Source organism: Hylobates moloch, unplaced genomic scaffold (genome assembly GCF_009828535.3).
Source record: "Hylobates moloch isolate HMO894 unplaced genomic scaffold, HMol_V3 SCAFFOLD_24, whole genome shotgun sequence".
NCBI classification, from domain to species: domain Eukaryota; kingdom Metazoa; phylum Chordata; class Mammalia; order Primates; family Hylobatidae; genus Hylobates; species Hylobates moloch.
In genome coordinates, this window is record NW_026652299.1 from 14,970,994 (window position 1) to 14,998,112 (window position 27,119).

At 41.6% G+C, this 27,119-nt stretch overlaps 1 protein-coding gene across 2 annotated transcripts in view; it reads right to left on the reverse strand.

The window, feature by feature from the left end:
- The window catches only part of THSD7B (thrombospondin type 1 domain containing 7B), a 919,482-nt gene extending 893,941 nt beyond the window's left edge, over positions 1-25,541 (reverse strand). Inside the window, exons 1-2 of one of the 2 annotated variants that reach the window (XM_058434423.1) lie at positions 25,510-25,541; positions 24,219-24,399 (exon numbers count right to left, since the gene is read on the reverse strand). The gene's annotated coding sequence lies outside the window, so the exon portion shown is untranslated. Of the gene's footprint in view, positions 1-15,279; positions 15,423-24,218; positions 24,400-25,509 lie in introns of those variants that run through there. The other variant, XM_032145845.1, reaches the window with a different exon arrangement.
- Between the last annotated feature and the right edge of the window lie 1,578 nt (positions 25,542-27,119).

Here is a 27,119-nt window from a genome sequence, read left to right on the forward strand (position 1 = left end):
TGAGAGTGGGTTCTCTCTTCTGCTCTTCTGCCATATGAGGACACAATGTACCTCCTCCCCAGAGGACACAGCAATGAGGCACCATCTTAGAACCAAAGGAACTTGCCAATGCCTTGATCTTACACTTTCCAGCCATCAGAACTGTGAGAGAGTAAATTATTTATGAATTACCTATAATTCATAAATTATAAATTATTCTGTTACAGCAGCACAAAACAGCCTAAGACAGACAGACACAAACACACACAGACACACACACACCCCTCAAAAAATCACCTCATCTTTGGTGGACAGCCAGTTTACAGCCTTAGGTAATATGTCCCTTCAACTCTGCCCTTTAAATTTTACTGATTCGGACCAGACTCTTTCTCTTCCACAAGTTCTGTCCATGGTATTCTGAATGCAGGACCTTTCTCAGCAGGCTGGACCTCAACTCCTCCATAGGACTAACCCTATTTGCATCAATAACCAGTTTGTTTACATTTTTTCATAGGCCATTTATTGTAGATCAAATGGGTCTGTGCACATGCATATCTATTCCTATTTAGAGCAAAATCCCATATATTACATGTCGAAAACCCCAGAAAATTTAAATAAACAGAATTTATAGTCCCATTCAATGGTAATTGATTTTCTTAGTGTTTTGGGGAATACTCCAAGTTCCCTAAGGAACTTTAAATCATCAAAGCAAGATTAACCTATGTTCAATGAAGTTTCCAAGATTTTTTTCCTTACTCTAATATGATTCATTTAAGAAACACTTAAATTAGCTCCTAATGTATATGCAGTGATGTGCGCAGCATAATGTGGACAATTCCAAATATAATACAAGGTGTGGGACCTTAAAGCAGTTACAATACTCATAAGAAAGGCTACAACATAAATTAAGCTACAATATAACAATATTTATACTAATACCACACACCAACAAAGACACTTGTCTTTCTACTCTAATGTGTCCTGAGAAACTGGGTCATAAATTGGACATATTTCCCAAAGGAAAAACACTATAAATTATAAGTTGTTTTCCTGATCAAGTGATCAAGGACTTGGCATTAAAAAAAAGAATACACATACATACACACACACACACACACACACACACACACATATATATAGCCTTTTAACATGTGTCCCCAAAAAGGGATAATTATGGAGAAATGATACAAGATCCAATGTACTCAAGTTTACACACTTCATAAAAATAAAACTCTAATGTAAACTGTAATATATTATAAACTTAATGCCAGCTCTGATAAACACAAGTATATCATTAACCATAGTTTTGCCTGACTTGTTGGATTTTAAAGTGTACTTTTGGGATGATTTTGATGGCCTGAGTCTCTTTTAAAAATGAGCTGATGCGTTCTTTTTCTACAGATAAATCTCTCTGCAGTGTCCAAATTCCTCCCTTACCTTAGAGCTGACTTATAGGCCCAGGGAAGGAATTTAGTAAATGTCTGTTCCTAGTGCTTATAGAGGTATCAGTGCATCTCTTCTCTTTTAAAAAGACTGACCTTTCTTCATTTCATTCTCTTCTATCTCTTGAATTTCCTTAAGGTGACGGTTTCTGACCAGGTTTTTTTAATGAGGAAAAAGTAAATATGGAATAAACCTACAGTGTGTAAACAGATATCTAAGAATTTAATTGGAAACCCCAGCAGCAATTATTAGATTGGTAACAGAGGAGTTTTTTAAAGATGCATCAAAATATTTCTCATAGAACTTCAGAGCCCCTGGCTTGTCTTTTGTATGAATTCCTGGGTAGGACATTGATGGATTCATGGTTAAAGGCTGTGGAAGGCAGGCTCTACCATGAGGTGGAGCGTGTGGGGGTAGATATTCACCTCATTCAGCTGTGACTGGATGAACACGATACAGAGGGGCAGAACAGCCACCAAAACTTGAACTGAGTCACGGGAGGGAGACGTGTACAGGATTTATTTTAGGGATGAGTGTAACTGCCACTGATGATCTATTGAAGGAGACTATAGAAGCAAATGGTGGAAAACTAAGTATGAGACCTCAGAGTGTAAGATTTTGAATGCCAGTCTAGACCATGTGGATCTAATGACAGAATTTGAGCAGGAAAGCAAGGTGAAGAAAGCAAATTAATCTAGTGCCATGAGGAGGGTGAAAGCAAATGTAGAACTATGCAGACAGAGGGTTGTAGGTGTTCTTGGAAAGATTATTTCCATGATAATTCTGTCAACCAGAATATTCTATAAGTATGCCCTTCATTCTGTCCACACTCTGGATCCATGAACATTTGGTGCTCATAAGGACATTTGTGTCTGACTGCATGTTCATCTTTATGCATTCCTTTAACACTCTGCCACTTTTAACTTTTTGGCTTCAAAGTCCTCTAGGAAGAGGAATATGTCTGTGTATTAGGCAACATCTCCCCGCATCCCCTGCAGAGTTAACAGGGTTTCTTCCGTAAAGCGTTGTGATATTTTCTACTAATAAATTCTAATTAATTTTCCCTTTTACCTGTGTCTTTCCCCATTTCCAAAACCTAAAATTCCAATTTTAACTTTATTTGGTAGCTATTCTTTTTGGCCAAGTATCCTATATGTCAAACTTTTTCAGTTTACGTTTAGTCCAAAATTACTCCTTTTCCTTGTCTAAATCTTCAGTAGTTATTTTGGCAGCTTTAAAAGAGAGAATCAAAATGGCAGGATCATGGGAACTTTGCCAATCCATTCTTGGCTCCTCTCATATACTAAGATTCTTCTTTTAATCACCACAATAAATAGAGACTGGAAAACATCTATTGGATTTGACAACTGGGAAGTAATTCATGACTTTGGCCAGAACTATTTCAGCAGGACCAGTGAGGGCAGAATACAGACTGGTGATTTGAAGAGTGAGTGCAAAGTGGAGACCTTGAGCAAATTCTACTAGTTTCAGAAGCTAGAATTTGAAAGGAAGGAAAGAGATGAGGTAGTAACTGGAAACAGGGTCAGGAGTAGTTGCTTTGTATTAAATGGGAAAGTTCTGGGCTCTCATGTACTATACATGAACTTCTGACAGTACATTATGAGTAACCTTCAATTTCACTACATCACCCACTGTTTGATTTCTTTCCCATTCGTTTTTGCTCTTGTTCATAAAGCTTCTCTAAATCCAAGAGAATGCATAATCTGATTGTGTTATTCAGATCTCTCTCATCTTTGCAACTGGTGAAACCTCTGGAGCCCTATATTTCTTTCCTTCTACCCCTTCTAATTATCTCATTTGTTGGTTTGAACAAATGATATTTCTGAACACATGTCGAGTCCCAACAGCTGAGAATGGTTTTTCCCTTTAAGTTGAATTGTTTGCCTCCTCTTCTCTCCTCTTTTCCTGTCATTTCTCATCTTAGAATCATTTTCCTATCATTCAAATATCTGTATGTTTTCTTGCTGGTTGTATGTGTGTGTGTGTGTGTGTGCATACGTGTGTGAGCACACAAGTGAGTGCATGGGCTTACATGCACACACGAATGCTCTACCATATTTCCATCAGCCTAGGTCCCCTTCCTAAGTCTTCACAGCATAAATTATTTCATACTATTTTGAAACTCTCTTGGCTTTCAGTTGTTGGGGATGAATAACTACTTTGCTATTTCAGGTGCTTTTATCTTGTAGGCATTTGCTGAACATCAATGCTTGCCAATCTTGTTGCCAAATCAATGGATAATTCTGTCCCTGTGTACATTTTTCTACCACACACTGACACATGCCAGGACAAAACTGTTTACCTTAGATTACTAAGGATTTGGGTCTCTCTTTATTTAGACTGTGCTGTGAGCATCACAGGTTTTCAAAACACAGAGTTTAAGAATGTTATCAAGTTCTAGGTGGACCAGTAAACCAGAGATAAACTTCCTGCCTGCATTGTGAGGCCGTAGGAGAGCATTGTTATTGCGTTTTTTGTTTTTGTTGAATCTTAACCCCTAGGCTTCTTAACCCCTAGACTTCAAAACACCATGAAATAAGATGTTATATTAAAGATTAAAGAAAATATAAATACTTTGTGTTTAAGACTAGCATATATAACCCAGAATACAAACAATGCTGGGAAAATTGTGACAGAAACAAATAGGTAGACAGGGAGCCCAATTCCTTTCTTCCCATGCTGAATCTACTCACCTATAAAACCCCACAGATTCAATAATTACCCTTGAAGCATCCTTCTTTGTTCTCCTAACTCCATAAACACTCTGTGAAAATTCCTTAAGAGCATGGCCAATTCTTGGATATCATTGTGCACCCTGACTGGGCCAACCATAGTACATATATTTCCCACTACAGGCAACCAGTACATAAAGACTGGCTGAATTTGCCTTGAGGAACCCAGTAGGCTGAGAAGAATTATGTTACTCTATCAAAGTATAATAAACTCCTTGCCTGGAAATTGCTAAAGAAATGTCTTCTTGATGATCTCATGCCCCCACGGGTAACCACCACTGTTCTGTAACTGGCTCAAATAGTTAAACTAGCGATGCAGCATATTCTATGCACTTAATGGGATACTTAAAGGGGATTCACCTCTGCAGCTTATATAGCATTTCTCATTTTTAGCTGATTCCTTTTGCTCACAAATATTAAATGGTCCTCCTGGTATTGCTTAGCACTATATTCTTCAAGAGACATTGGGAACCCTATGCAGGCATATGTGAATACACTTTTATCCTGCTCCACTTCCCACCTCCCATATGCATACTTCCAAAGATCACTTAGTGTGACTGAATGATAAAGGTTCTTTATCCCCTGAACAAAATAATTTTTATATTGAATGACTGTATGATTAAGGGTACATCTGAATAGAATCCTGGCATGTCGAAAAAAGAGGTCCACATTCCTTCACTCCTTTCAGATGAAAACCTTTTTCTAGTGCCCTGACTTGTTACAAGTCACCAATGGAGTGAGCAGAGTTGATCCAGTCACAGGAGTAGAAAAGGATTGAGACCAGACTTTGTCTTCATTATTTGAATTGCAAATTCAATATAGCTTGACAGCTATATTTTAATTCACATGTGTAAATTAAATTAATGTACTCCTTTCATTTAATTCAATACATACCTGTTGAGTACATACCCTGCAAGGTGGCAACGATCCAAATATGAGTAAGATGCCTTCTGTGCTTTTATGGAGCTCATACTTACTAAGAGAGATAGACATATATAAATAAAGTGATTTGGCTTTGCCAAGTACAGAAAATGTGCATGTCACATCTCCATAGGTAGACCATAAATTCCTAGAAACTGGAACTGGCATTTTACTCTTGCATGCATCTACTCTATATCATGGACACAGCAGGTGCTCAATAAATACTCTTGGAATTTATTCATATAGCTTACAAACAAATGCATCTTGGACTTTACATTCGTTTGTCTTGCTATTTGAAAACTGCTTAGTTATAAAAAATAAAAATAAAAGAAGTGCTTCACTGGGAATATATTATGTCCACAAGCATCATGTTTTTATTCCACCAACTCTGTAATCCAAATGAAACATCTAATAATCATGCACATACTATTACATGACATAGCCTTAGGGTCTATCTCCACAAGGTAGTTCTTCTCTATGAAGTTTAGAATTTTTCTAACACACGTCTTGTTCTTAATATTCTTTTAAAAAGTAACTAAAGTAAGATCTAAGCTACCTGTGAAATATGCGTCCCCCCACCAAAAGAGACTTGGAATTATTAAAATGTTTCACATTGTCATGTACAGCTGAATAGAGGTTGCACTCACAAAGGAAACGCAGGACTTTTTTTTATATGTTGCACACAATGAAAGGAATGTCACATTCTGTTTTTTCAACTGAAGCATGTGACAGCCCAGAGGGTCTGTTACTGTCAGAAATTCAACTTGAGAAAAGCCCTTCAGATCACTGAGAAGAATGCTACCTGCCAGGAAATGAATCAAATCTACCAAAAAATTACTACCATTTGATCAGAAATATCACTTTGGTGGGCTGCATGTCATCTCCAACTGCAGTCATTATAATAAAGATACAGTAAAAGAGGGCTGAGAAATATGCATTAAATGTAAATCAGAAACACTGGTTACTTACAATCTTAGTTAAAGGTTATTTTTAGGCTATGCCCATTTCATATGCATTAGGCTACACATACACACTAACAAACTAATCAAAATAAAAAACTGGGATTATTAGGCTGGAAACAAGAAGGGTGGGGTGATTTCATAATGTGTATGAAGAGTTGTTAAGTGGAAGCAAGCCAGACATGCCCCCTCTTCCAAAATGAAAGATATGTGCGATTCAGTTTTTAGTAGATGAGAGTAATGAAATAAACAGAAATCTTCCTATCTGATGGGTTTTGAATTTGTGCTCTTGAAAGCAGTCATGGAGGTGTTTTTTTTTTCTTTTTGAAATAGATTATCCATGCTGGTATCTAAAGAAAACATTAATAAACGAATGATCTCACATACACAAAGACTACTATGTACAGTTAAAAGGAAACCCTCGGCCGGGCGCGGTGGCTCAAGCCTGTAATCCCAGCACTTTGGGAGGCCAAGGCGGGCGGATCACGAGGTCAGGAGATCGAGACCATCCTGGCTAACACAGTGAAACCCCGTCTCTACTAAAAATATAAAAAAAATTAGCCGGGCGTGGTGGCAGGCGCCTGTAGTCCCAGCTACTCAGGAGGCTGAGGCAGGAGAATGGGGTGAACCCCGGGGGGCAGAGCCTGCAGTGAGCCAAGATCGCACCACTGCACTCCAGCCTGGGCGACAGCGAGATTCTGTCTCAAAAAAAAAAAAAAAAAAGGAAACCCTCTACTATGTAGTCTGGCGTGTACCGTTAAAAGGAAACCCTCTTCTGTCAACAGGCAGGCAGTAGAGTAGAGTCGTTAATAGTACAGATTCTAGGCATGTTCAATATGGTGGCCACCAGCCACATGTGGCTACTGAGCACCTGAAACATGGCTGAACTAAAATGGATGTGCTTGTAAGTGTAAAATACAGACTGGGTTTTAAAGATGTAATACAGCAAAGATCTAAAGCATCACATTAATAACTTTCATTATCAATACATATCGAAATGACAATATTTTAGGTATATTGGGTTAATAAGACATTATTAAAATTAATTTCAATGTTTTCTTCTTTAATGTGGCTACTAAAAAATACAAGGTTGCATACATGAATTGTATTTGTGGCTCATGTTCAATTTCTAAGGACCTGTACTGCTCTAGAAGGAGAATGCCTGCATGCAACTCTCGATTTGGCGCAAATCACTCACTATTCCTATATTTGTAAAATAAAAATAATAATAATACAATCAACCTCATAAGTTTTTTGAGAGGATTTCGTAAGTTAATCCACGTAGAGTAGCGTCTGGCACACAGTATATGTTCAATAAATCTCAACTACTAATATTCAATGTGCACATCCTCTTTGCAAAGCCCCCTGACATGTAGTTACTCATACTCTGCTTGAATACTCCCAAAGACGGGTAACTCACATTTCCCCGAGACAGCCGATCACACTTCTAGACAGCCCTGAATGTGAAAAAGCTCATTCTTGGAATGAGTAAAAATCTCTCTACAACTTCGACTTTTCTGAGCCTCTTCCTATATGATTCTGCCAGAGGCAAAGACAGAAACTGGTCAGATTCCAACAGTATATTTGTTTAGAAATAGTTATGAGACATTAGTATTGGAAATGAATTTATTATACACTTTCATGAAAGTTCATGTCAAGAAAACTCATACTGAGCCATCAAAATACTTTCAAGAAACAGATCTTCAGAACTGTGACTTCCTACACATGCTCAACTAAAGAACAGTTCTTCTCTTCTCAGTAAGTTGTCCTCTTTGACCAAGAACAGTTTCCAGTTGGGATATACTTAGAGCAAAGAGAACAGACAAGAGCACTCACCTGACCAGATCACAGGAGTGACCCAGGCACCCACCAGCAACCCCCACTCACATCGAACAACTCATTTTCCCTTTTTTGTATTCATTATGCTAATTTCAAAAGCTAATGCTTTGCATAGTTGGCAGGACAGTTGTGTTCTAATGATAAGCCATTAATGCAAAGAAATATGGTGTGGGTTTCCTAAATATGTCTGTCTTTTCTGAATTTTCCAATGGTTCCTCAGGAAGCCAACACTTTTATAAGTGAAGGTATCTAGTTCTTTACAATTTTAAGATGATATAATCTTCATGCACAAGGTCTGTGCAAAATCAAAATGCAGCCTTTTTCCATATTTCCGAATGATGCTTCTACCTCCAGGTAGAAGTAATTCAGCAATATTCTTCCTGTCAGTCATCTCCATTGACTATAGAGGCCTTGGCAGTAGGTAAGTGTGTGTGTTCTTGCATTTTGGATAAATTCCAGCAGCGGTAAAGACTGAACCTGCTGAGTAAAACCTCAGGCTTAGGGTAGTCTGGTTTATCAGAAGTAGAATAGGCCTTGCAGTCCAACAATCTGGGATGCACACCTAGGCTCTGTGGTTTACCAGTTGCATGGGACTAAATAACAGTACCTACTTTGCAACATTATTATGAGGATTAGACAAACAAATTCTAATGTACCTAGCTAGGTATGCAGCAATTCATAGGTAATTAATTAATAGTAATAATTACTAGTCACACTTGTTGCCTACCTGGATATTGGTAAGCCTTACCTTACAGATCCTCAAATGGCTGTTATTACCCAGGTCCCTACTCTCCATCACACTCTCCTCTTCAACATTTTCCAGAATTCTCAGTAGATAGTGGTGCCCTTCTCCATTAAATCCTTTACTATCAGAACTCCACACATAGATGCTAATAAGAAAATAGATTCAATCAAACATGAAAATTAGAATTTACCACCTGAGTTGTTCGGACTGAGAGAGGGCTTTGTGAATTGGCATCATCAGTGAAAGCTCAGTGGAAGTATAATTGGGACTGGATTTTGACTAATAGATACAATTTGGATAACTGGGACCACAGGAGTAGGGAAAGCAACATTTTTGGCCACTTTAAATAAGTGTGAGTCTTGTGGGTGACTTTAAAGAGATAGGTCTAAAAGAAGAAGAAAGTGGATAAAAGGAAATTAATGACAGGCAAGAGTTAAATTGATGTAGTATCTGGAATCTTATTTTTTCTGTTCAAGAAAGAAGCGTAATTTATGTTTTTCAGGGACCATCTAGCAGTGCTGGAGTTTAGTTTTAGCTAGAAGAGATCCAGAAGAAAGCACCAAAAAATTTTCCTCAAAGTCATTAACATCCCTTGCCTCTCTGTGATTGGCCAGAAGATACTCCAGTTCATAGAATGGGTCAAGTCAGATGAAATGAAAGCCCTACTAACAAAATTTAATCACGAAAATGAATGGAAGTCAATATGAAATAAATTGAGTTAATTCTGAAGACTAGAAACAGAGATTGAAAAAAATAATTACTTTTTCCCCAAAAGAAAGAAGCCTTGTTGAACTACTCCCACATACATACATTTTAATTAAGTGGTATGAGAAAGCTGTGGGGTAGAAGAATTTACAGTTGTGGCAGATGACCTGGGTGAGAAATTTGGCTCTTCCTCTTAACAGGAAGGAAGGAACTTAATATCCTTATTTTATATTTTCTAAGAAAACAAATTAAATTGAAGGTAGAGTGGCTTTATATGAATTGATAACTCAGACGAAAGGGGTTTGATATCTTTGGGTCCCTAGATAATATAAATATAACAATATTTAAGTGTTTTAACAGCTAGAAATGTTAGACACAGAGAAAATTAAAATGTAAACATTTGATGTTCAACTACTTGATAATGCCAATGGTTGCATTCATTCTTGTTACGAGTACAAATATCAAGGGATAATATTTAAAATATTTACCAGTTCATAGGTCTGCGGCATAAGCCAATCAGAACAGCCTTAGGAAATATCACTGGAGTGTGTCCCAAGGCCTCCTTGCCATACCAGGTGGGTGACACCCAGTGGCTCTCTCAATTCACAATAGCAAAGACTTGGAACCAACCCAAATGTCCAACAACAATAGACTGGATTAAGAAAATGTGGCGCATATACACCATGGAATACTATGCAGCCATAAAAAATGATGAGTTCGTGTCCTTTGTAGGGACATGGATGAAACTGGAAAACATCATTCTCAGTAAACTATCGCAAGGACAAAAAACCAAACACCGCATGTTCTCACTCATAGGTGGGAATTGAACAATGAGAACTCATGGACACAGGAAGGGGAACATCACATTCCAGGTACTGTTGTGGGGTGGGGGGTGGGGGGGGCGGGGACAGCATTAGGAGATATACCTAATGCTAAATGACGAGCTAATGGGTGCAGGAAATCAACATGGCACATGGATACATATGTAACAAACCTGCACATTGTGCACATGTACCCTAAAACCTAAAGTATAATAAAAAAAAAAAGAAAAAAAAAAAAGAAGTGATCTAAGGGGAGTGGTCTGTAGGACCAGGATGATAGTGGGACCTTCAGAGGGCTCAGAACAATACTCATTGACCTACTGGTGCACACGTATTTCAGTGTTTTTACAAGTATTTCAATATTTTACAAGTACATCAATATTTTTACCAGTAAGGCTGTATCAATGTGCACTGTCTAACTTGCCCTGAATATGTCTAACGTAAGCACAAAAGGCAAAAATCAATAGAGGAGAGCTCAGAAGCAAACTCTGCAAGAAGAGATTACTGCAAGCCTTAGTCTTATTATAATTAAAATCTTTCATGTATGCATACTACATGGTATGCTTTTTAAAATAACCATCTGAAAGAACTCAAAATTAAAATATGCATTGCTACAAAGCTGCAGTCTAAGACTAAGGTAATCGTGCCTAACTGCCACGAAGTTCAGAGCTTTACTCAACATTGTGATTTTTCCAGAAGTAATGAGCTGTTCGCTAACATAACACTAGGACACAAATCAGCAGCCAGCCCTCATGCAGGCAAGTGGAACACGGCCATGAGTTTCTTCCAAGTCAAGGCATTGAAAAATCGTCTGTGCATTAGTTACTTAGGATTCTGTTTTTAGCTATGGCATATTTAATTACAAGAGGCTCATAATTAAAATATGCCTAGAGAGGCAAAATCAAAAGCGAGCATCATGTCCCTTGCTGCAAAACACCTAAGTTCAACAATGATAGCCTTTTTTATTCATGCAGGAAATATTTTCACACTTTCACAGATCTCCACATTTAGTTCAATGTCTAACCTTTACCAGTATGTGGACCTCTTCTTTTTAACATCAAAAAATTCTACTGATTTCCACATCACAGCAAAGAGTTGTGTTTTTAGAATCCATAAATTGCAAAAATACCTAGTAACCAAAAATTAATATGAATTTAGTGATGCTTTTATACATACTGTGTTTTAGTCATCACAACAGTATATACACACTTAAAGTAGTTCTTATAGATGCCAGATGACTTCATTGTTCAGCTTACAAACCACGCTTAGATTCAACTCTCGTTACCAAAAGCATGAGTCCCTACCAGCAGTGAAACTATTCTACAGCATCTCTAGAGTTAGTTTCAAAGTTTTACCAAAAAATATGGAGTAACTGGGTTTCACTAATATTTGATTTTCCCTTTCAAATGAAATGCTTGATGTGGTAGCAACAAAATGATCATACTAAATCACTGGTGGACTACAACCTGGCAAAATAACTACATCTCTATATTTTGTATAACTAGCCCATACCAGGATTCATGAAAGCATAATTGTAGGAATTCAGTGACTGGGATTCCTATTTCCTTTTGTCAAGAGATACTTACAAGATGACCAAAAACTACCTAATCTTCTTGGCTTCATTTCAAAAATAGCCACTGTTAGCTATTAAGAATAACCACCCATGAACATCCTACTAAAAATATCAACAAAATAATCTCAGTAGATGGAGAAGTTTTAAAGGGTGGGAATAGAATGTTTATCATCTTGGAGCAAAGGTGCCTGTGATTTTTAGATCTGTTAAACTACAGACTCCACTAAAATTCACAACAGTAAATTTCTAGACTAGAAGTGCAGTTAAAAATCCCTCTACTTTCATAGGCTTAACGTGCTAATTATCACTTAGATATTAATCCTGTTAACAGCTGTAAATTAAGGACCCGTGTTATATTTAGGAAGCTACCCGGTGTTAAAGTGAATGCAACAGCTTCTTTTATAGTTATATACTGGGAAATGTCTTCTTTTGAAAATATAAAGCACTTACGTGCAATCTGTATTCAAAAATCCAACAGCATATCTAAGTAACTCATGTAGTTTTTGATACTACAATACCCAATAGTTATTCAAAGACCCAGCCTTTATGCTTTGTCTGTAGAGCATCTCTGAAGCCTTAATAGTGCTATTCTTTTTTTCCCATCAAGTAGTATAGTTGTCACTACTTAGAATTCTTTAATCTGTTTATCTTAATCATGTATTTAATATATTGTATCATTTGTCATTTTCACAGTTAACTAGATAGGACCAGTCAAATATTCTTCATCATTCTATTCAAACTTTTGACATGATGTTATTACTTTAATGCCTAATCTTTGTAAAGTGTGCAGAACAGCAGAATTGAAGTTTTGGCAAGACTTTTTTTGTTTAAAGGAATCATACGACTCCAGTTTCAATTTGTGAAGTATAATTAGAGTGAGTTGACATGCTTTAGAATTTTTCTTATTTGGACATTCTCCCTCCTTTAACTTAGTGCCTATCTTTTTATTCTGCTTTTTCAGTCTGTTATTTAAGGACAAAATTCTTTTTGCTGATATTAACAAAAGAGTTATTCCTTCAGATATAGGATCTGTAGCAAGCAGACAAGGTCCTTCATAGACTTTCTGATGAAGTACAATTTAGTACCATTTTCCTTTCATTCCTTCCCTACTTTCTCTCAAAAGGCACACTCAGCAGAGAACAGAAAGGTACCTCTCGTTACCAATTGGTTAATGTCAGTCTTCAAACAGTAGAGTCTGTGTTTACATTGTTTATATGATCAGTAATTATTTTTTACCTGTCTAACAGTGTTCCTCTTTCTTAGCCTTTCAACTCTCTTAACAATCAACAACTTTGATGGAAAACAATGGGCCGGGAGATTAAGAAATATTTTAAGATCATTTCTCAAGTATTGATTTAAATATTAACGTTGACATAAAGTGAGCTCGTCGTATTATGAACCCTCAAAGCAGACTATCAAAGTCCACCAACAGTAGACAGCCCTTTCCTGGACCACATATCTCCAAGCCCTTATCACAGATTAATCTAGAATATCCAAAACCCTGAATGGTTTGTAGGTATTCAGGGCTGCTGGATCTGTCTGTGCTGATTTATACGAGACTATCCCATTTTTTTAAAGTCAACAATGACACCCACAATTTTTTCAGAAGCATCTGTGTATATTGTTACAGGGTCAGGAGAATTTTCTTCATAATGTTTTTCACCTAAATTTGCATGAAAAAGAGTTTCTAACCCTCAACTCTCAGCAGGTAGATGAAGAAAATACATACACACAAATACACACACACACACACACACACTCTTCCCAGGGATAGAAAATAAAACAATTCCAGGGAATCTACCAGATTAGATCAACTACCCTCAGAAAACAGAGAACTGGCCATATTACGTTTCAAAAGAAGGCTCCTATTATTAATGGCACTAAGGTTTAAAAACAGCAGTCTATCAAAGTGAAGCCTCAAGACAGAAACTTTATAAATAGCTTTTAACCCACAAAGACACGAGCTTTCACTCACCACTGAGTAAGACTTCTTGATTTGGTTAGTAACACCCTAAGTGGCTTTCAGGAAGCCTTCACCAACTGCTGAGTAGAGTCAAGAGCACAAAAAGGCTTCCCTGGAGGTTACCTCCTCCTAGTTACTCGACAAACTCAGATTGTCCTGACACTGCCAGACAAATAACTGTATCCCTTTGACATCCAAAGATTACCTGTCAAAAGGAAACTCCAAACACACACGTTCACACGCACGCACATGTATACACACACACACACAAACACACACACACACACACCACCACAGTCTGGTTGGCATGAGCCCCACCTGCATGGGTTACCATTTCCATGATAACAGAGCACTCACAGGTGTGCCGCTGAGAAACACCAGGCAGACCGTCACTTAAAGAGCTCCAAGGAGTCTGGGGGTGGGAAACTGCCGGCTTCCAGCAAACCACCCTGGCAATGAACAGAGCGCCAAGGAACCCTGGTATCTTCCGTAGAATATGCCACGGTCCCATAATCTTAGTCGAACTTCATCTTGACTGTACAGTATTGAATTGCAATACCTCTTAAGGGAAGCTCAGAGCTCGGACATTCCAAAAGAAAAAGTACCACCTTCGCCAACGAAAGTTTTTTTCTTGTCTTTAAAAAGGGATAGAGTGAGAGAGCTTAACGCCCCCTCCTCAACGTTCCCTCATCCCCTGCCAAGTTTTCCAACTTCAAATTCAAAATACGCGGTCACCAAAGAGCGGGGTTCATTTGCATATTCAAATAACTTTAATACTATGGGATGTGTAAGAGAGCAAAGGGGACAGGTGCAGGTGGGCGATGCAGCAGAAAATATGCATGTCCCCCCGCTCCCTGCCCCTCAATCTCACGCCCCGTTCCCAGTTTCCTCTCCACAAACAGCAGGATATCACGTCCGACCCCAGCTTGCCCCTAGCCCCCCGCAGGAACAGGGGAAATGTAAACTGTTGCTACAGCCTCCTAACACTCCACTGATAAATCAGGGGAAGCTGCAAAACTTCTTGGCTTGCTCAGCTATCCTCCACTGGCAATGAACGCCCACGCGCAGATTTCGCAGTCAGCGCTACGGGAAAAGGGAACCCTCAGTCAACCTGTTTGCAAAGCCTGCAGATCAACTCCCGGCCTTTCGATCTTGGGCCCCGAGGCTCTCCGCGCAGGATGGGAGACCCCCGGTTTCCTGCATCAGTATCCCTCAAAGCAAGCTGGAGGTGAAGGGAGCAGAGCTCCTGCTGCCCGGGTCCCACGGCTCGGTCCCGTCGCATGAGGTCGGTGCTCAGGTCGCCCCGTGGGGCGTCCCCGCACGCCTAGAGGGTCTCCGCACACTGCGCCCCGGGCAGCCCACGCTTCCCTCAGCCCCAAGCCAGAGGCGTCCGAGAAGATACGCTTCCAAGTTCCCGGGTCTGGCTGGGAGAAGGGGCGACAAAGGCTGTCCGGTGAGGAAAGAGCAAAGTCTGTGCCGGCGGCGCGCCCCCATCCCCGGTGCTGGCACCCCGCGCCCCAGCCGGCCGGCCAGGGGGCCCGGCATCCCCGACTCGGGGCTCCGCGCGCTCGCACTCACCCGTCTCGCCAGAGCCGCCGCCGTAGCCTCTGGGAGCCGCTGAGCCCCGAGCTTCCCGAGCGCAAGAAAGATGGTGGTGTGTGTCGGGAGACCACCCATTCCAGCGTCTGGCAACCCGGCGGCGACTCTGGCTCTTCAGCACTGAAGGAGGAGGAGGAGGAGGAGGAGGAAGGAACGGCGCAGTCGGACGCCATCTGCTGTACACCTCTGCGCAGCCATTGGCTGCCTGGTGCGTCCGGGAGCCGCGGGGCGCGGGGCCGCGGGGAGCCACCTTGCGCCTGGCCTCCCCCACCAGCTGCTCCCCGCCGCCCCCTCCTTCTCCCCGCTCTCCTCCGCCTCTTCCCGCCTCTGCCGGGCACTCGCACGACCCTCGGCTCAGCTCGCTCCCCAGGGCAAGAGACCGCGGGAGCGCTGGCCTCGACCTCAGCTCCTCTGCTCCTCGCAACTGTTTGCCGCAACTTTGAAGCTTCGGGGTGCCGGTGCGGGCTGGGTGAGGGGACTCCCCAGCTGAGCTGAGCCCAGAGTACCCAAGCCACTGAGCCCAGGAGAGAGTCGAGCGCTTTGCGCCTCGGAGGTCCATGAAGTGAAGAGAGCGAGAGGGAGTGGGGGTGCCCTAGGCCCCTGTTGATAATGCGCCCCAACACGCACACATGCGCGACACTCAGACACACAGTAAAACACACACACCGAGCCATCCCGCACGGTCCGGATGCCGGCGTTTCCCTGCAGTCCCCGGGCACGAGAGGGCTTCGGTGTTACTAGGAGAAAAGACAAAGAAAATCCTAGCTGGGGAGTACCCCTAGCAGCATACGTGGGAGAGAGAGAAAGGGAAACATTGTGGTGACTCCGGGAAACGCCGGGAGCTGGGTGCATACCTGCCTGGACATCCCCCCGTTGCGAGGCTCCCAGCGACTGTCAGCCCACGCCCACCAGAGCCTGGGAAAAGCCCTAGCTCTGCTGCCTCTGTTTAAAGGGTTTGCAGTCCCGGGGCGCGGGGACCGGAGTTGCGGGAAGGAGCGCCTTAGGCTCCTGGGTAGCTGATGCGGGAGGCAGCGAAGGAGGTGGAGAGTCCGAGTCAGCCCAGGTGAGGCAGGAGTGCAGACAGCGGAGAGCACGTGGGCAGGCGAGGAGCAGTCTCACAGCTCAGAAAGTCGTTTGCTTACTCTCTGACACTTGTTCCAAACCCTTCTGGATTTTGACACCTTTGATCTAGGGAACTTCTTAAGCTTGTTCAGAGAGATGAAGTTGCTTCAAAAGGGAGAAGGGGCGGGGGAAAGCATGAGGACTACCTATTGCCAATTACAGGATATTTTGCCTGTCAAATCTCTTTAAATGTGTGAGCCCAGCGACAGCAGGGATTGTATCTTTTCTATTTTATCCAATGCCTGGCACACCATAGGTGCTTAAAATGAAGCAAAATAATAATGATAAAATTAAAGCTTGATGTCATAGAGCAAATTAGATTCAAGAGATAAATAGAGCAGCTAGGATCTGTCACAGAAAAAAGGAAATCAAAAGAATATAACTGCCATTGTAAAGAAAGATATGAATATATTGGTAAGGGGCTTCAACTCAGCTTGCTGTGGGATGATGGGTTCTGAAAGTAGGGAAGCCTTATTTAATATTTTAAACGGCAATCGCTATTCTCCCAGTAAGCACTACAGTCACATTCTGGGTTACGCTTTTTTTTTTTTCCTGACATAACTGTCTTAAAAATAAATCAGCTGCCATCCAGATCCCAGAGTATTTTCTTAAATCCAAGACCATGATTTATTACTCTCAAGAGATAAAAGGCCAATCCTGTGAGCCAGGGGAGAAAGAAACTGGTCCATTATGTTTTATTGTAATCTCAATATATACAGATCAATAGCCAATGAGTCTCATTTAAGTAACTTCAGGAACAACAGCCAAAGAAAAACATTTCTGTTTTCTTGAACTATTACACCCGGGCTTCCCAGGTTTCAGTTTTCCCAGAATCAATGCTGCATTTTCAGACCACATCCCCTGCACACACCCCCATATGGGAGGAAGACTTGTGTTTGCAATCTGTCTGGAAAAAAAGATATCAAGGATGACTTCTGAGTATGTCATGTATGGACATCTTAGTAGTTATTTATCCCCCTCCCTCACCAGAGACAATGATATGTCTATGTTCTTTTAGGCTGACAATTTGCTTTCAATGTGCATTCTGATTTAATATGCCAGCCCATTCTCATTAACCCTTTGCTCTATGTCAGCAATCACTTAGGATACCCAAGAATACTTTGATTCTTAAGACACAATTTTTCTCTTCTGAGGCATTGTTTATGTTTGGTCTCCTGGTTTTTGAATCTAGGATATGAGATAATAGTCGTACAGTAATTCTGTTGGGCTTCTTAAAATAAAAAAGGAGAATGAAATCTAAATTATATATGAAATCTATAATAAAGAACCATGAATGTTAAACGTTACATTTGATTCCTTTAGAGAACAATCACTTTTCATTAAGGCACTGCTGACAACATATATTTCAGTATAGTCAAAGAGTATAAGATGTCTGAACTTTATCTAACTGTGTGATTACATACAAATTTTGTAGAAGGAGAATGCAAGCACAAGACTCATTCTAACTTTCTCTTTCCATTTCTAGCTCAAATTCCCAATTTATATTTTAAATGTATATTTTACTCATAATATGAGTTTCTTGCCAACATAGCTTTGGTTCTTAATAAAAACACTGCTCTCAAAATCTAGATTAGGTTAGAAACATTAAAAGGATAACCTAGGCAGGGAAAGGGATGTCAGTAATGAAGACTGTAAGAGCAGGAACAGAAATTTTTAAAAATAAGGGAACAAAGAAAGGATTTGGAAGAAGGTAGGCTTGATTAAAAAAAAAAAAAAGGTGGCATCATTATGCGTAAGAAATAGTTGAATGTGCCAGGGTTGGAAAATAAGCTTGAGATTAGAAATTCCCATAAGCCTGCACACACAGATGCCAAAGGCCCCAATCACCACCAGGCTTCCAATGAGAATCAACAAAACAAAAATACAATGGCAGAAGAGAGGGGGTGGAAGGAGAAAGTCTGTTGAGATTAAGTCTCCATTGGGAAAACCTAATGAGTCTTCTTCCCATTAGGGAATCGAGGAGTAAAGTAACCCTATGCTAGCCAAGTACAGGCAGAGTGTAAATTTACATTTTCGTTGTTGTCGTGTACGTTTGCCACTGCTTTCTCTGAACATGATGTTCTCCATACAGTCTAACAAGCTTGGATGGGAAAGTGCTATGGAAATGAAATAAACAAGCAGTGGCATTAAACAAGGAAGAGCGAAAGAAGGCACACCGATAAAGAAGCCCAATCTAAAACACAAGTGATAAATGCAAACATGAGCCAGTATCTTGGACTTGCCACCCAGGGAGTTGCTGCCCAGGTCTACAATGGCCCATCCACTGAAGCAGCGAATTGAGTCAAATATTCAGTCACTCTGGGGGACAAAATAGGAGGAAAGGGGGAAGAGAAAAAGAACCATGATTGTCTCATTTACACAATTCATTCAGGCCAATTCCAGGTTGGATGAGATTCTGTGGCAAATCTGAATTTTTTCTGCCAAAAAAGAGCATTTAATCTTGGCATATAAATGTAAGTTTTGAGCTTGGTCCAGTAATTTGATTTTGATGTGTCAACATCTTAAAATACAATGTAAAGATAATGTCTTGAAAAGCAGTGTAGTGGAACTCCACTGGCTTCTGGCCCAGTTCAGTCCCTCCGAGGCGCCAATGCTTTCCCAGCAGACGCTCAACACTCACAAACTGAGTCCTGAACCATCAGCCTCAGTCATTCACTCAGCAACATATTTGGTTAGTGTCTACTATGTGCCTGGCACTGCACTAGGTATTGGTTATTCAGTGATACGGAGTCCCTGCCCTCATGGCATTTATAGTCTAATGCAGTGACAATAAACAGATATGCAAATGATCCTAAATATATAATATGAAAGAAAATGAAAAGAGTCCTGCAATAAAAAAGGAATGCAATGGAGCGGGGGTAGAAAGGAAGGTCAGAACCAGGCAAGAGCTCTCAGAGGAAATGATATTTAGGCTGAGACCCAATCATGAATGAGAGGTAACATTTATGAAGATTTTTCTAAATATTAGGCATCAGGCTAAATGTTTTATATATATGTATCATTTAATCCTCATAACTACCCCCAAGATGTGGACACTGTTTTCAGCTCCATTTTACAGTGGAGGCGTAGAGAGTTTAAGCAACTTATTCAAAGTCACACAGCTGATAAGTAGAAAAGCTAGGATTTGGCCAAGCAGTCTGGCACTAGTGTGTGCATTTTTAATCAACGAGATACACTGCATCTCATGTAAGTAGGCATCAGCCAAGAAAGGGGAAGAAGGAGGATACATGGCCAAAGAGCCTGTGGCTGGAAGAGGTTGGCACATGAAGAACCCATCGGGGGCCAAGGTAGCCGGAGAGGAGTAAACCTGGAAAAACTGCAGTGCGGTGGGATAGGAAAGGCAGGCAGGGGCAGAGGGGCAGGTGCTTGTGACCAACGGGCGGTTTTTATCTCTTTGAACAATATCATCTAATTTACATTTAAAAAGATCACCTTGATGCTGTGCAGAAATCAAGAAAATGGCAAGAGTGTAACAGGGATGCCAGTGTCCAGGCAGAGATGGAAGTGGCTTAATGGGAAGAGAGAGAACCAGATGGTTTGATGAATATTTGGAAGGATCTTGGCTGTCTTCTTGTCATATAGCAGCATTGTGGAGAGGCTGGATGATGACCAGCCTCATCCAGTCAGTTCTGGGACCCTTGCTTCTGATCCCTGTCCTAGAAGCCTGTACCACCCACTCTAATGCCCAGCATTATCTGGGTTCATTGTTTTGCTGCTCATCCTCCAATAATATTGACTGACCAAGAGATCTATAGTACAACGATCCCTTCTTCCCCACTGCTCTCTAACGTTACCAAACCAGAGCAAAGAAAGGAGAGGCAGTCATTCAATCCACACTAAACAACCCAGCAACCTCTATATATCTAACACACAACACCAACTAATGTGGAAATAATAAAACCCCTGGAGTGACAACTTGTATCACATTCATAATGACTTGGTTTGTAAAGACCAGGTGTTATGTAGATTGGAGCTTGTTATTATCCAAAGATTTGGCAAACTTAATCCTCTTCTGCCGGGCACAAAGCCACATGATACTCATAAGCCTAACTTTGATGAGATGGGCAAGAGGGCCCATGTCTTCTATTTCTCTGTCTTCTAAGGACACCAGCCTGTCTGATGGACAGTAGGTCCCTTTATAGGATAGGAAGAATAGACAATATTGGAAAATGACTATTGTCAACAGATTGCAAGCTACAGTGTTCATGAGTGAGGTATAAGGGGTGGAACAGATAAAAGAGCATCATTTTTTTTCATGTCTTAGTCATTTCAACTATAGGACCTAAATATCTATAGGGAAAACCCCCAATACCTCTGATGTTTAAAAGAAAGCATATAAAATAAATCCCATAACTAAAGCTTTCTAGTATATTCTTCTTAGGTTCTGAATTATGCCATTTTCCTTGCTGCTACCTCATTGACTCTCCACATTTCTCTACACTATGCATTATCTTCCTGAAATACTCTGTCATATCACTTTGATTCCCAGGAACCCACTATTATCTTCATCTTGCCACTTTATGTGAGTCCGTTCAAAAACATCAGCTTCACAGAAAAGCTTTCTCTTACATTCTCCTACAGAAAATATCTTCCTCCATCTCTCTGTATCTCTTATCTGGTCTTCCTTTCCTTCGCAGTCTTTATCACAATCTAAAATTTTGCTACATAGTTTTTCAATGATTATTATCTATCCTCTTATTAAGAATGTAAGCCCCATGAGGTCAGGAACTACACACACACACACACACACACACACACACACACACACACACCCCATACTTACAACAGTGCCTGGCAAATGGCGGGGCCTCACAAAATGTTGAATGAATGGCATAAGTAAGTGTGTCCAGAATTGGTGGGTTCTTGGTCTCACTGACTTAAAGAATGAAGCCGTGGATCCTCGCGGTGAGTGTTACAGTTCTTAAAGGCGGCGGGTCCGGAGTTTGCTCCTTCTGATGTTCGGATGTGTTCGGACTTTCTTCCTTCTGGTGGGTTCGTGGTCTCGCTGGCTTCAGTAGTGAAGCTGCAGACCTTCGCGGTGAGTGTTACAGCTCATAAAAGCAGTGTGGATCCAAAGAGTGAGCAGCAGCAAGAGTTATTGCAAAGAGCCAAAGAACTAAGCTTCCACAGTGTGGAAGGCCACCCCAGCGGATTACCAGTGTTGATTCCAGCAGCCTGCTTTTATTCTCTTATCTGGCCCCACCCACATCCTGCTGATTGGTCCATTTTACAGAGAGCCGATAGGTCTGTTTTACAGAGAGCTGATTGGTCCGTTTTGACAGGGTGCTAATTGGTGCGTTTAAAATCCCTGAGCTAGACACAAAAGTTCTCCACGTCCCCATTAGATTAGCTAGATACTGAGTGTCCACACAAAGGTTCTCCAAGTCCTCACCAGAGTAGCTAGATACAGAGTGTGGATTGGTGCATTCACAAACCCTGAGCTAGACACAGGGTGCTGATTGGTGTGTTTACAAACCTTGAGCTAGAGACAGAGTGCCCATTGGTGTATTTACAATCCCTTAGCTAGACATAAAGATTCTCCAAGTCCCCACCAGACTCAGGAGCCCAGCTGGCTTCATCCAGTGGATTTCGCACCAGGGCCGCAGGTGGAGTTGCCTGCCAGTCCCGCGCTGTCTGCCCGCACTCCTCAGCCCTTGGGTGGTCAATGGGACTGGGCACCATGGAGCAGGGGGTGGCGCTTATCTGGGAGGCTTAGGCCACGCAGGAGCCCACGGCAGGGGACGGGGGTTGTGGAGGAGGCTCAGGCATGGCGGGCTGCAGGTCCCAAGCCCTCCGCCATGGGGAGGTAGCTAAGGCCCAGTGAGAAGTCGAGCACAATAGCTGCTGGACCAGGTGCTAAGCCTCTCACTGCCCGGGGCCAGCGGGGCCGGCTGGCCGCTGGGAGTGCAGGGCTGCTGAGCCCACACCCACTGGGAACTCACGCTGGCCTGCAAGCGCGCGCAGCCCCAGTTCCCGCCCGTGCCTCTCCCTCCACACCTCCCCACAAGCTGAGGGAGCCGGCTTCGGCCCTGGCCAGCCCAAAAAGGGGCTCCCACAGTGCAGCGGCGGGCTGAAGGGCTCCTCAAGCGCGGCCAGAGTGGGCGCCAAGGCCAAGGAGGCCCCGAAAGCCAGCGAGGGCTCTCATTAGCACCTCACTGACTTTTGGGATCCTTCCTAATCTGGCCCCACCTTACCTTCCCACCCATTCTGATTCCGGTCCTCTCCATCTCTCCCTCCTCAGTCTTGCAAATCTTACCTTCCCTCAAAGTCCCACTTCTTCTATGAAATTTTCCTGGATATTATTTCTTTCTACATTTATCTATGTCTTCCCATTATCATACTCCTGTAATGCTCATTGTTTCTGCCATTCAGTTTTTCAATTAACTGTGTACTATTTCCTACTGTTCTCTAATGGTTTCATCGTCATTAGCTAGTCCTTTCAACTGCATTGCTAGTTCCTTGAGGATAGAGGCTAAGATAGATATTTTCTTTTTTTTCCAATGGCACAACTTTTGGTACACAGCAGGCACTCAGTTAAATACTTGTCGATGGACTATGATGTGTGAGGAATCTGAACCAGAGGGTTAGACTTTTCTTAGTCATGTGATGTTAATAGAATCATTATCACCTTATGTTTCTAACAACCAGACCCTTATCACCTTATATTTGTGGGAGGTTCTCTTGCAGGTGCCATGGAAGACTGTTTATTCATTGAACAAACACTGATTGAGAATTCACTTTGTGGCAGACACCACTGTAGGCACTGGAGAGTGTCTTGGAGGAGATATTATCTGAGGAAACAGACACTTAAATTGCCATATACCAACCCTTAGAGGCATCCAGTGGATGCAGTGGAAACCCCAAGGAGGAGCATCTAACCTAGTCTGGAGTGAGGTCAGAAAAGCTTCATGTGTTGAATACATATGCCTCTGCCCAACTGTGAGCCAGGTTAAAAAAAAATCCTCAGTTTTTGTGACCTGCTGGCTTGAAATAGTTTATTTATCAGTGTGACATTTTTAGTGTGTTGTGCTCCAGTCATGACTTAATTCTACGAAGTCACAGCACAGGCTCCCTCTCACACCCATGTGTCTAGGGAAAACTCAACTGCCATTGCAGTGTCTATGCATGCTGCAAAATCCCTTCTGCAGCAATACTCAGCACTTCAACACCAAGAATCCTGTTCTTATGACTCTTCTCTTAACTTTCTAAGCTTCGCACAACACTTGCTTTCCTCTTCTGTTCAACTCCTGCATGCTGGGGCATATTAGGGCTCTAGACTGCTCTCCCCTTTTCTCTCCATCTAGACTTTCTCCTTAAATGTATATGTCCATTCCCATCATTTTAGAAAGTATCCTTTAACTGGTAATGTCTTAATCCATTTCTTTGGCTGTAGTAGTCAGTACAGGCTAAGTTGTGCTACAGTAAAAATAATAATAATAATAATAATAATAATAATTTGCCCCCAAACCTCACTGGCTTAACAGAAGATTTATGTGTGTCTCATCCTATATGACTAATACAGGTTATGAGAGGAAATGGTGACTCCGCTTCACATAACCCACTCAGGGACCCAGGTTGAAAATGGCTCTGCTGTCTGGGACATTGCTGTTCTCTGTGGCAGCAGCAGGAGGGATCACTGAAAAACTCAAATTCCCACTTCTACGTTTCAGCCCAAGGTGGCATAGCCCATTGTCCAGAACCAGTCATGTGACCCACCAAAATGCAGAGGGGATCAAAAAATATAGGAAAGCACAGGAATATGCAGTGAGTAGTACCTGTCTCTTCCACACGAGCACTGTGCATTCCTCCATGCTCCAATTCCCTCCATGCTCCAATTCTGTATCCAAGTGCTTCCTTGACATCTTTTTTGACATCACACATGTACTTCAAATTGAACATTGATTCTGTTCACCTGCAAACTCCAGGAATTATCCTTCATGCTTTCTGTCATTCCACCTACATGGAAATAACCAGTTCTGTTAGATCTACCCCCAAAATAAATCCCACAGGCATCCACTTCTCTTCTTTTCTACTCCCACCACTCTGGTCAAAGCCACCATGATCTTTCCTAGTAGGTAATAGCAGTAGCTTCCTAATGGACTCCTGTTCTTACATGCCTGTCTTCATACAATCCATTTTCCACATAGCAGCCACAGTGATCTTTTCAAAGGGTATATTGGATAAAATCATTTTTCTGCTTAAAACCCTCCAATGATTTTCCAGTACACTTAGAATAAATTCCAAATTCTTTATTCAATCTGACCCCTATTTTTCTCTAAGAATTCATCTTCTACTTCTCTACTCTGTCACTGTTGACAGATTGTCTTGTATGCCAATTTCGGTTCTGCCTCAGGGACTTTGTATCAACTCTGTGCTGTGCTTTGAACACTCACCCCCAGACCTGCATGCAGCTGCCTCTCTCTTATCATTCAGACCTCAGTGTTGATGTCAGTACCTTAGAGAGGCCTTTCCAAACACCTAAATAAAGTAGCCACTGTCATTCTGTATCACATCCCCCTACTTGTTTCTTTGTATAGTACTCGTCATTATGTAACATTTTGCTGATGAGTATTTGTTTATCCACTGGAATATAAGCTCAATTACAGCTGAACTTTGTCAGCCTGTTCACTCTTGTAGCCGCCAGTGCCTAAAGAAACAGTCTTAGGCACAGAGTAGGTCCTTAAAAAACATGGAATGGGCTGGGGGCAGTGGCTCACGCCTATAACCCCAGCACTTTGGGAGGCCAAGGCAGGCGGATCACAAGGTCAGGAGATTGAGACCATCCTGGCTAACACGGTGAAACACTGTCTCTACTAAAAATATGAAAAATTAGCCGGGCATGGTGGCGGGTGCCTGTAGTCCCAGCTACTTGAGGCTGAGGCAGCAGAATGGTGTGAACTCGGGAAGTGAAGCTTGCAGTGAGCGGAGATCGCGCCACTGCACTCCAGCCTGAGTGGCAGAGCAAGACTCCATCTCAAAAAAAAAAAAAAAAAAAAAAAAACCGTGGACTGAAGAAATGCATTCACTGGTTTCCTTACGAATTCTGGTGCCCTTGTTCATTCTCACCTTTAAGTGTAAGCTTTGGGTTCCTTCCATATATCCTTTCAATACAAAAGACTCTTGCTGAAATCCATATTTGCAACTGATGGAGACAAATCTAAGGAAATGAAACAGTGAAGTGATCATCCTGGTTGATGATTTGCAGTCTTCTCCTTGTCAGTCAGAGGGAAAAAGTTAACTAAGAAGGCAGCAACCTGTCACATCTAAAGGTTCTTTTGACCCTGGTGATTAAGATGATGTGCCTGATGTGGTGAACTTTTATATTATGTTGCCAGAGAACTGTGAAAACAGCCCTTTTGTCATGCTGAGTTCTCAATTTTGGTAATGGCTGTCACTGTTCTGGAAGGAGTGACTCACCCAAGGTGGAGGGGAAGCAGTGACAGGTTGGGAGACAGGACTGACCTAAGGGTTCATCTCCAAGTCCACTGAAATAAATAGAAAGTGCAGGTACCACAATACACAGTCACATCTTGATATCACATTATGTCACTTGTATGCACCATTGGCCCAATTTCTAGAGTTCTCAAGGAAGGAAAGACTTCCATTCCTTAGCAGTCTGCTCTGCCTAGACCGAGGATGCTCAGAGCACAAAAGGCAGTTTACCTCCTAGTGTCTGGTTCCGCCTGGCTTCTCAAAACTCTCAGGACAGGTAGCTGGAGACATATAAAGGAAGGCTTTCATGGTGCAATGACCTTTCTCCAGCACTGCTCTCCCTGCAAATGTTCTCACACCTTGCTTCTCAACTTACTCCTGATGCTCTCTATCATTGACTCTTTAATTCGCCTTCCTATTTATGGACTTCTTTTATCTTTCTTACCAGGAGTGGCACTCAGCATGCTTCCCCTACTTGGACAATTGGCTTTCCATGTCAGCCATGATTTGGTCCATCTCTCAAGGGATATTACTGTCAGCTCTTTGAGGACAACACCGTACCTAGTCTAGTCTGATCTCTGTGTCCCTTTTTGTCAAGCAGGCTTCCTTGCTAAGTTTACCCACTTTGAGTTGTAGCTTAGAGCTACAGCTTCCTCAACAAGTTAGTTATTCACCTTTCTTAGAAGTCTGTACATTTCCCAAAGAACATGTTCTATTATCTTGTAACCTTTAGAGTCACTCAGGGGCAGGAGGGGCTCTTCCATATTTCCAGTTTAAATTTCTCAGGCTTTAATTTAATTAGAGCTCATACCAAAATGGAGATTTTGACATCATGAAAAAAATTCTTTTGATTTCATTCCTGTAAAGAGGACTTTTTCAATCTTTGAGGAACCTTATTGCAATGCTATTTGATCTACTCCTGATTATACAATTATTAGCCTTTTGGTGATCTAACCAATGACATTTAAATGGCATTTATGTGCAAAACTTGAATTGTGGAATCACAAAACTTTTGTCCTGAAAGGGACTTCAAAAAATATAGTCCAATTCCTGTATTTAAAAGATAAGGAAAGTTCAGCAGCAGCTAGCTGAGGTGTCTTGTACAAGGTCATGCAGACTGTCAAGAAATGAAGAGAAGAAAACATGTGAGATGGCCTTCTTACTGTTCCACCTGTAGTTGAAGAAAAACGTTTAAAAAGATTAAAAAGGAAGAGAAATTATTTCAGTCTCTCATTTAAAAAAAA